The sequence below is a fragment of the Chiroxiphia lanceolata genome, chromosome 3 (assembly GCF_009829145.1).
Source record: "Chiroxiphia lanceolata isolate bChiLan1 chromosome 3, bChiLan1.pri, whole genome shotgun sequence".
Lineage (NCBI taxonomy): Eukaryota > Metazoa > Chordata > Aves > Passeriformes > Pipridae > Chiroxiphia > Chiroxiphia lanceolata.
This window is the reverse complement of record NC_045639.1, coordinates 71,708,630-71,717,590: the sequence shown is the minus strand read 5'-3', so window position 1 is coordinate 71,717,590 and position 8,961 is coordinate 71,708,630.

The window sequence follows — 8,961 nt, the reverse complement described above, 5'->3', positions numbered from 1 at the left end:
TTCTCTGCTTAATAAAATACCTGGCTGCTGACTAGACTGATGGCATCATGGCAGTTCCCTTGTCAGTCCACTTTTTTTTCCATATTCCCAGCTCATTATTCCTCTTATCCCCATTTGAACCACAAATTCATTTCAGTATTAACTTTTAAAGGTTTTCATTTTGCTGTTTCCAATATGGCTTAGGACACCAACTCTCTTATTTCCTAAAAATTGCATCTACTTTATGTCCAGTTAATTTGGCTGGTTCTGAGAGACCTTGAAAACATCCTTTCCTCTTGTATTTCTGCTGCTTTTCAGTGAGTTTAATAGAAGAGCATTTATGCTGTGGTTGATTGTAGGTGTACAGGACCACAGCTGACAACGAACATGGGCCTTAGAGAAGTGCAAAAGACAGGAGGGATGATGGCATGGAGTTACTTGTCATAGAAGGAACATAGGTCCTGGAATATTGGTGCAAGAGGAATCTGTCTTGTAGTTTAACACTTTGGCACTCAAGATGGCAGTGGATGTACTGAGTTTAGAAGGTTCCCTTCACCCGTTTAGGACATACTTGAAGGCAGAATAGGAATACCAGTAAATTCTTACTCTGATAGACATCTTTCAAGTACTCACAAAGTATATTGAGGAGATTGTTGGGGTTCTATAGATACAGTTAAAAAAAAACCCAAACCAAAAAACTGTAACTTGTATCAGATAGCTTATGTGTATTTACTGTTGGCTGGTAACCTTAAGACAGTTGTCACTTGGACAAGTCTCCTAAGCAGTTCAGTACTTTCGCCTTGATGCAAGTGAAGTATAAAAAGGTTATGTTCAACTTTACATTGGACTTGAATCCTGAATAGTCTTCATGTTGAGCTATGTCTGGAATCAAATTTCATCTTAATTATTGCATGCTCCATATAATGCTCTGAACAAATTTAGTGGAAGCAATGGATGAAAATTTGTTTCTGTTTGAGAGGGTTAGGCTTTAAGTCATATGAACAGTGTTCCTGGACTGTGATAGTGCTGAGGTCTTCAGGGCTGGATTGCTGAATAAACTACAGTCTCCCAAGCAGTGCCAAAATAAAAGGTCTATCAAACTGGCACACTACTGCACTTTGCATGAGTGAGATAATGTGGATAGCCACATACTCAGTGTGGTATTGCCCAGGGAAGGCAATGAACCATTCACGCATTGCAAATTATTAAGGAGATCTGTCATCAGTGATCAAGCGTGGACAGTACCTAATGGCTCCGGTAATGATGACATGGGAGTGTGCACCAGGCAGTTTAATAGTATCAGTGACCATCCTTTATCTGCCCCACCTTTATGTATCATCATGCCAAACACCGAGCTACATAGCATTTCAGCATTTCACAGGTGTTGCTTACGCTAGTATGTAACTCTTCTGTAGGATGACACCAGGCACTTCACTGCCTTCTTCCCAAAGGGCATAATCCTCCCTTCTCTTTTCCTTGGTGGATACAGTGAAGTTGCTCTTTGAATCACCAGTTGCTCTTTGAATCACTTGTGTTTCTGTCCTCCACACTGGGCTAGTGTGGAGTGATCTTTGTGGAGAGCTGACACTGTTTTGCATCATGCTTTTCTTGTACCACTTCCACACTTGTGCAATGCGTTGGAATGGTTTTCAGGATCTTGGCAGCTAGCTCTGCTCTCTCCTTGGGTGTGACCCTATTACCATTTTGCCATGCTACGTGACCAGGTGGCTCAGCATATGCACAGTACATCTGAGCACCCTCAGATCTGAGAAGGTTGCAACACAAAGCTTTTACTAATAGTTCATTCCTCCTGACCAGACTTTTGCCACTCTGTAAGCTATATAATGCATATGACAATTAGGAATGTGTATATGTATACATATATGTGTAATTTATTGCTCTGTAGTTCCAGTTGCATATAATAATGGGTTTGCAAAAGGGTACTCAGGAAAAAGTTCACCTTTCTGGTTTTATTGTCTCAAGAACTGAATTACAGTGAATAAGCTGGAATGCTCCTTCACTTACCCGCTTAAAACAAGCACTTGATCAGCCATGGCTCAAGATCTGCAAAAGCAAAGCATGATCCACTTAAAAAAAATTGCCCAAACTACTGTTTGAGTAAGATTTAGAGATTGTAAAAGAAATCTACCATTCCTACAAACTAGCATTGCTCATATAATTTTCAAAATCACAGTGAGTAATTTTTCACCAGGTAAGTTTTGAGTTTATTTTGGTGAAAGCAATATCTAAAGATTTAAATGGAATGCAATGCTTTGCACTACAAACATTGCTTTTTTTATAATGGAACTTTGACATCATAATTTCCTCTGAACCATACATTATGACATGCAAATAAAAATATATCCTCTTTTCCTCTCCTATCTTTACAATTCCCCTCCCTTTTTTTTTTTAATTGTCTAGGAGGAAAATAGGGATTTAAAAGTGTAGCTTTTAAAGTCTGAAAAATCTGACAAACTACACCATAAATGTTTAGCAACCAGAATTTAAATAAAAAGAACATCAAGATCTATTTAGGTTTTTTGTATTACATCTGGGGAAACTTGTGATTTTAAAAGGCTTATCAGTAGTAATTCTGGATATTCCCCTTCCCTCTTCTTCAGGGGAGTTTTGATTGTTTTGCTTCTGGAAACACAGAAGCAAACACAGAAACACAGAAGTTTTTTGTTTGGCCTGTAAGACTTAGTTTTATCAGATGAATTTCTGACTCTTGGACCTGAAAAAGAAACTCACTTTTTAAACATGAAAATGGACAGATGGTTTGTAAGGGTTTTTTCCCAAGTGTGTGCCCGGCAAAACAGAAGCTCACCCTGCTTGTTGGAGGCTGCTCTCCAGAGTCCTGTGCACAGCTGGGAAACTGAAGAGACTTGTCAAGTTCATCATATGGCCAGCTGGGAAAGCCTGAGTTGCAGAAGAGACAAAAAGATGGAGTCATTTGCAGACAAAAAGGGTAGGTAGCTAAAACAAAATCATACAGAGTAGGAGAGATTTGTCTTCCCACCCTTTCCCACCAGGTGCCAAGAAGGCATGAGAGGAATGTGGTAGGTTAGGGACAAAAGAGAGAAGGTTCATACCTACTTTCTACTTACAGAAAACACTTGTTGTCTACCAGATTTTCATGGCTGATGACCAGCTCCCTCCTACATGCCAAAGCACCAACAAATAATGGAGTAAGTTTATGCAAAGGGGACCCTGAAAGTTTCTTAATGGAGTGTTTTTACCATAATTTATTTAGAAAGTATCTAAAATAGTTAGAGCCCAACACTAGAACTGTTGTAGCTAAAACTGTGTTTGGTTCATCGTGATGTTTTTAAGGGTTAGCTTTAGACGTACCTTTGTCATGATTTTTTTCTAAGCCACAGACATCAAAGCCAATCATAAAGCGTTTTGGATTGGCCTTTGCCCAAACTAATATCTTCAGAAATTCAAGTGCAGAATAAATAATTCTGTGTATTTCTTGGCATTTCCTGGAAATCTTGTATTTCCGAACTGTACAGTTTCATCCAGTTTGATTCAATTCCCTCTTGCATTATTGCTAATCAACGAAATATATTTTTAGAGGTAAGACCTGAAGACTTAGGAATTAGAATTTTGATCCAATTATCCACAAATAATAGTAGTGAGATTTAAATGCTGTTGTAGTTATATCTCTTTAGCAGCTAACATTTAGTAGTTTGAGTGCTCAGTGGTGTAATCTGATGTGTCAGTAATAACAGATAAGTAATAGCAGAAAAATATATATCTTTTTCTTCAGAACAATAATGTATCTGGTTTTTGGACAAACGTATTAATTATTTTAATGTTTTATATAATTATTAGTTTTGTTTGGAGCCTAAAATAAACACACCTGAGAATGTAAATGCATTTCATTAAAACATTTCCTCTTAGAAGTTTCTCTTGGTTAATGGAGAATATTGCGATATGGATGTAATTGTGGGATTATTAGTAAAGAGTTTGAGGGACTGTGCCGCTTGATTTAGGTTTTGCCTGCAGCACTGCAGGGAACCAGTGGGTCTGGAGTCATTCTCTCCTTCTTTATCCTGGTTTTATAAACTTTATTCTAACCAATATTAAGGCAATTCTCTGTAATAATTTTTATAAGAAATAATTTTAGTGAATTCTAGAAGCCTTAGGTGAACACTGTTATTTAGAATAAAGGCTAAATTATGGCACTAATTCAAATGTAAAATGAGGTGTCCGGCCAATTTTTATGAGGTCAGGATAAGGTATTTTAATAATAATAGTTCCTTGTACTTTAAACTCTTCATCTGTACATGATGAAAAATCTGTATATCAAAGAAGTTATCAAGGAGTGTAAACACTTCATACATTTCATAAAAGGGCTCTTTGAAGCACATAGACTATCAAACCAGAATTCTCCAAAGCAGCTGCTGTGATGGGTACCTTCATATTGGGGGGGTTGACTTGAGACATATTTAAGTTGAAAGGTTCAGTGTATTTAAAGGTACAAAATGGTACCCTGGCATAATGTGTAATAGGAGTTACATTGCATGATTTTTATCTATTTAATGAGAACTTCTATGGAGAAGAGATTCTATTAATTTCATTTTAAAATACACTTTGACTAAATATTGTCATTTTTCATCCTGCTAAATGGTTTTCAGAGTCATAAGCATAAGGTAATTTTTTTTCTGTCACAAGACTATCACATCAGCTTTTCAAAGCAAGCATGTCAAATATGCAGTTCACTGCAATTGTTTATGAAATTTTGCTTTGGTCAGACTAGTAGTCCAATTTGCAGTTTGTTTACTGTTTTTATGCTTTTATACCTTTACCTCCTCACCTTAGTAACACAGTGCTGAGAATGGTGGCTTTCTGCCTCTTGCCCTGTATGCCCATGACAGCCTGTATTCTACTGCACCTGACGTGGGGAAAGTCCTTGAGTTGCTAGCAAAAGGCTTTTAGTTTTCCATTTATAGCTGCATACTGTCTGCTTTACTCAATGAAAAGATCTCAAGTTTTGTAAATTTCAAATTACATAACATGTTACATATACGGAGCTAGAGCTGCTGAAGGACACTTTGGTGTTTTAGTCACTTAAACTAATTCAGAGGCATATGTTCCCTAGACTGAATTAAAACTGCAGATAAGACCTAGGTTTCCTACCTAGTGCCAGCAAACAGTGAGGTAGTCAATATCCTTCATCTGCTGAGCACTTAGAGCTAGCTGACCAGAAACACTGGGCATGGGAGCATATTAGAAATCCCACCTTGCTCTTAAGCTACATAGAATCCTAGAATATCATGAGTTGGAAGGGACACACATGGACCATGGAAGTCCATCTTCTGGCCCTGCAGAGGACAGTCCCAAGAATCACATCATGTGCCTGTGACAGCATTGTCCAAACACTTCTTGAACAGTGGCAGGCTTGGTGCTGTGACCACTTCCCTGGGGAGCCTGTTCCAGTGCCCAACCACCCTGTAAGTGAAGAACCTTTTCCTAACCTAACCTAAACCTCCCCTGGCACAGCTTCATGCTGTTCTCTCAGGTCCTGTCACTGGTCATCAGAGAGAAGAAATCAGTGCCTGCCCCTCTGCTTCCCCTCATAAGGAAGTTGTAGAATGTAATGAGGTCTCTCCTCAGTCTCCTCTTCTTCAGGCTGAACAAGTCAAGTGACCTCAGCTGCTCCTTATAAGCCTTCCCTTCTGGTCCCTTCACTATCTTTGTAGCCTTCCTTCAGATGCTTTCTAATAGCATTATATCCTTCTTATATTGTGGCACCCAAAACTGCACACAGGACTTGAGGTGAGGCCATGTGCAGCATAATGTAGAGATGCTCAGGAAAAGCCAGCTCAGATAGCCAGCACAGAGTAGCCATATCAGTGCTGTGTTTGGCAAAGACTGAAAATATATGTGTCTCCTTAGGATTATTTCCTCTTTGTCTCATAATCATTTATTGTAATGCTGCAAGACTTTTTCAAATGTCATATACTTTGAAGACTGTGGAGCTCCTATTGACAGCAATTTTGTGTGAAAGCATTGGAAAGAGATCAAGATTGATTATGCTTAGGAAAGAGCTGATTTCCAGTGATTGACAGCTTAGTCTCTCATACATACACTCTCATATGTGCAGGAAAAAAAAATCCTATTTTCTGTCTCTGGTAATTATACATAAATACTTAATCTAAAAGGAATTGGGAAGTGTTACAGTAAATTTTAGATCTAAATTAGGCAATTTATGTTAAATCTATACTTACCAGTATATGCCATTTAGAGTTAGTGACAGGACACTGCATACTTTCACAAAACAGAAGAGAGACCTACAAACGAAGAAGGAAGCAATCTTGTGAATCAAAACCACTTATGGAACAGATTCTTTATCATTCTGAATTTCATTCAGAATTAAAAAAAGGGGTTACATTTATTAGTTGAGGCTTATGGTTTGGGAAGACCTGAAAAACTTCCAATCCCCTCTCTTCCCCTCCAAAATGCGTTTGCCATTTATCCTTTATTGCTCAACAGAAAGAGTACTTTTAAGATCCTCTCTCTTAGAACAAAACACATATAGTATGTGTTTATTTTCACTGTTTACTTTGAACGAGGTGGTCTTGCTGAATCTTTACACTGAGAAGATTATCTAATGATATAGCTCTGATCCAGAAGCAAGACTCAAAATCCTGAAAGTGAAGATGTGAGGCTAACTCATATCAAACTTCCTCACTTTCACTTATATTGAAACACAAAGAGTTACAAGGGCAATGATTTATGTTAATGCTATTTTTTTACATATAATTATATTTCTGGGAGTTTTCCAAGTTCAGGAGAGTTTAAATATTCTCTCTGTTCTTCACTGTTGAATAATCCCCACTCCTACTTTTGATGCTAGTTCTTTTCTGCTTTTTCAAGTTCCTTTTTAGGATCATTTTACCATAGGTAGCTAGAAAAATACAAGCTTAATATACCAACTCAGGACAGTGAAGAACCAAGGATACCTATATAAATCAGTCTCTTTCTAAATAACAGCACAAGTGATTTGTTTTTTTTTCCTTTGGCCATCTTAAATGTGGATCAGAAAACAGTAACCAGGTCTGTGAGAACCAACGTGTGTGGTATATTTTTTCCTACTCTTGCATATCTGTGCTCTAGTATTGCATGTTAATTAATGCACGTAAGGCGTTTGCCCAACACTAACTTCATAGTTCTTTGCCACAGGTTCTCTGCTTCTGTAGAGGTGCTTACTGAACGACTTGCTGCCAGCCTTCTGCAGTTCTTTCTCCTATCCTCTAATTGAGCCCCTTTCTTAGTTATAATTTGTCTGCCAAATGACTTATCAGTTGGAAAGGCTCAAGTCAGATACTGCTTCCTTTTTTTGCTTGTTTTTACCTGAGTGCTGCCAGAAGAAAGAAGGGGTTAAAGCGTGGGAGGATAGCTAAGAAAAAGGGTTTGGTTAGTGACACACAGGGCTGCATCTCACACACCATAGTTTGTTTATTCTTCTGTAAACAGCAGAAAGAATTATCATCATCATGGTAAGGCAAACAACACTTTTTTTCTGTTTTTAAACACCAGAAATCTTTAGGTTAATACACAGTTACTTTTTTTAAGTCATAAAATTAACTGATCTCCATTAGCTTTATAGAGCGTCTCTTTAACTGACAGATGATCCTGTTGACAGAAGGGGAGGGGGGAAACATTTTAGTATATGGAAATAACTAGCTCTGGGGAAGAGCAGATGGGAGCAGGCATGCCTTTTCTGACATGCCTGTTCTTTATTATCTCACTCATTTCCTAAATACTCATGTAAGGATCTGTTCAATTTTTATGCTTCTTTGTCTTTCCTGAGCTTTTTCGAAAGATTTCCATTCATTTGATTCTGCATTATTTGTTTCTTTCAATTTTGCTGTTCTTTTTTAATACATACAATATCTAAATGTCTGTGTTTGTCACCTAAGAAATAATATGGGATTTATACTTACTTATTTTTACTTACTTATATTTGTCTGTGCTTTTTTAGTTAATTATTTCCTTTTAAAAAATTTGTTGAACATGCAGACTCAGTATTATCGTTAATCTATATGCTGTTGCAAAAATGGTCAATTTTCAGTGTACCCTTGAACTAAAAGTTTTGTTTTATGGTTAAAAAAATAAATTCAAAGCAGACAGGTCCTGTTTTCTTGAAGACATGAACTGCTTTGCTAAAATGTTGTGACTTAATAGAAAATATATTTTGTGGAAAAATATGGCTATTAACAGTCTCACTTTTATAGCCCCTTGGTTATTCAGGTAAATTCCTCAATCTGTATAAATGTATTCCCTTCACAGAGAGTTTCGGTAAAGCTGAAATTTTTTAGAACCCAGGTATTGCTGTTTATATCCTCTATATGCATAGCAGGCAAAGAGCTAGGAGAGGCAGGGAGAGAATTCCATGCTAGAGTGGACTTGTTAAATTTAAAGTGTGTTTCTTTCTCTCACTCTGAAGAGGACACACTCAACCTGGAATATAATATTTAAAAGAAATGCTAAAAAAAAAGTTTAAAGAGTATATGCCAAACTCCTGGTGTTCGAAGAAGGCAGTGTGGGAGTTAAAATAACGTAAGTCGTACTTTGTTAATAGTAACCTCTGCTTTTGTGGCTTTGTGAAGGGTCAACATAAACAAGGAAGAAGTATTATAGTGAATTGAAGTAATTCAAGTCTATTTGACTGTCAGCAAGATAAGTGGTTAATTCAGAAATTGTTTAGGTTAAAATATAACTGTTTTTTTCCCCTCAGTGAATCACCAAAAAAAATTAAGGCCAAATTTTTTAAAGTATATTGTTTCCCATGCTTTTAAAAGATGAACACAAGCAAAAGCAGCAAGCCTTTATTTCCATCTGCAACTCCCTCCCTCCCCGTCCTTCTCCTTGTCCTTGTCCTTCTTCTCTCTCTTTCTCTCCGTCAGTAGCTATGGCACTCACCTGTAGGAAAGTGGTATGAAATCCCTCTGTAGGACTTGAAACAGAGAC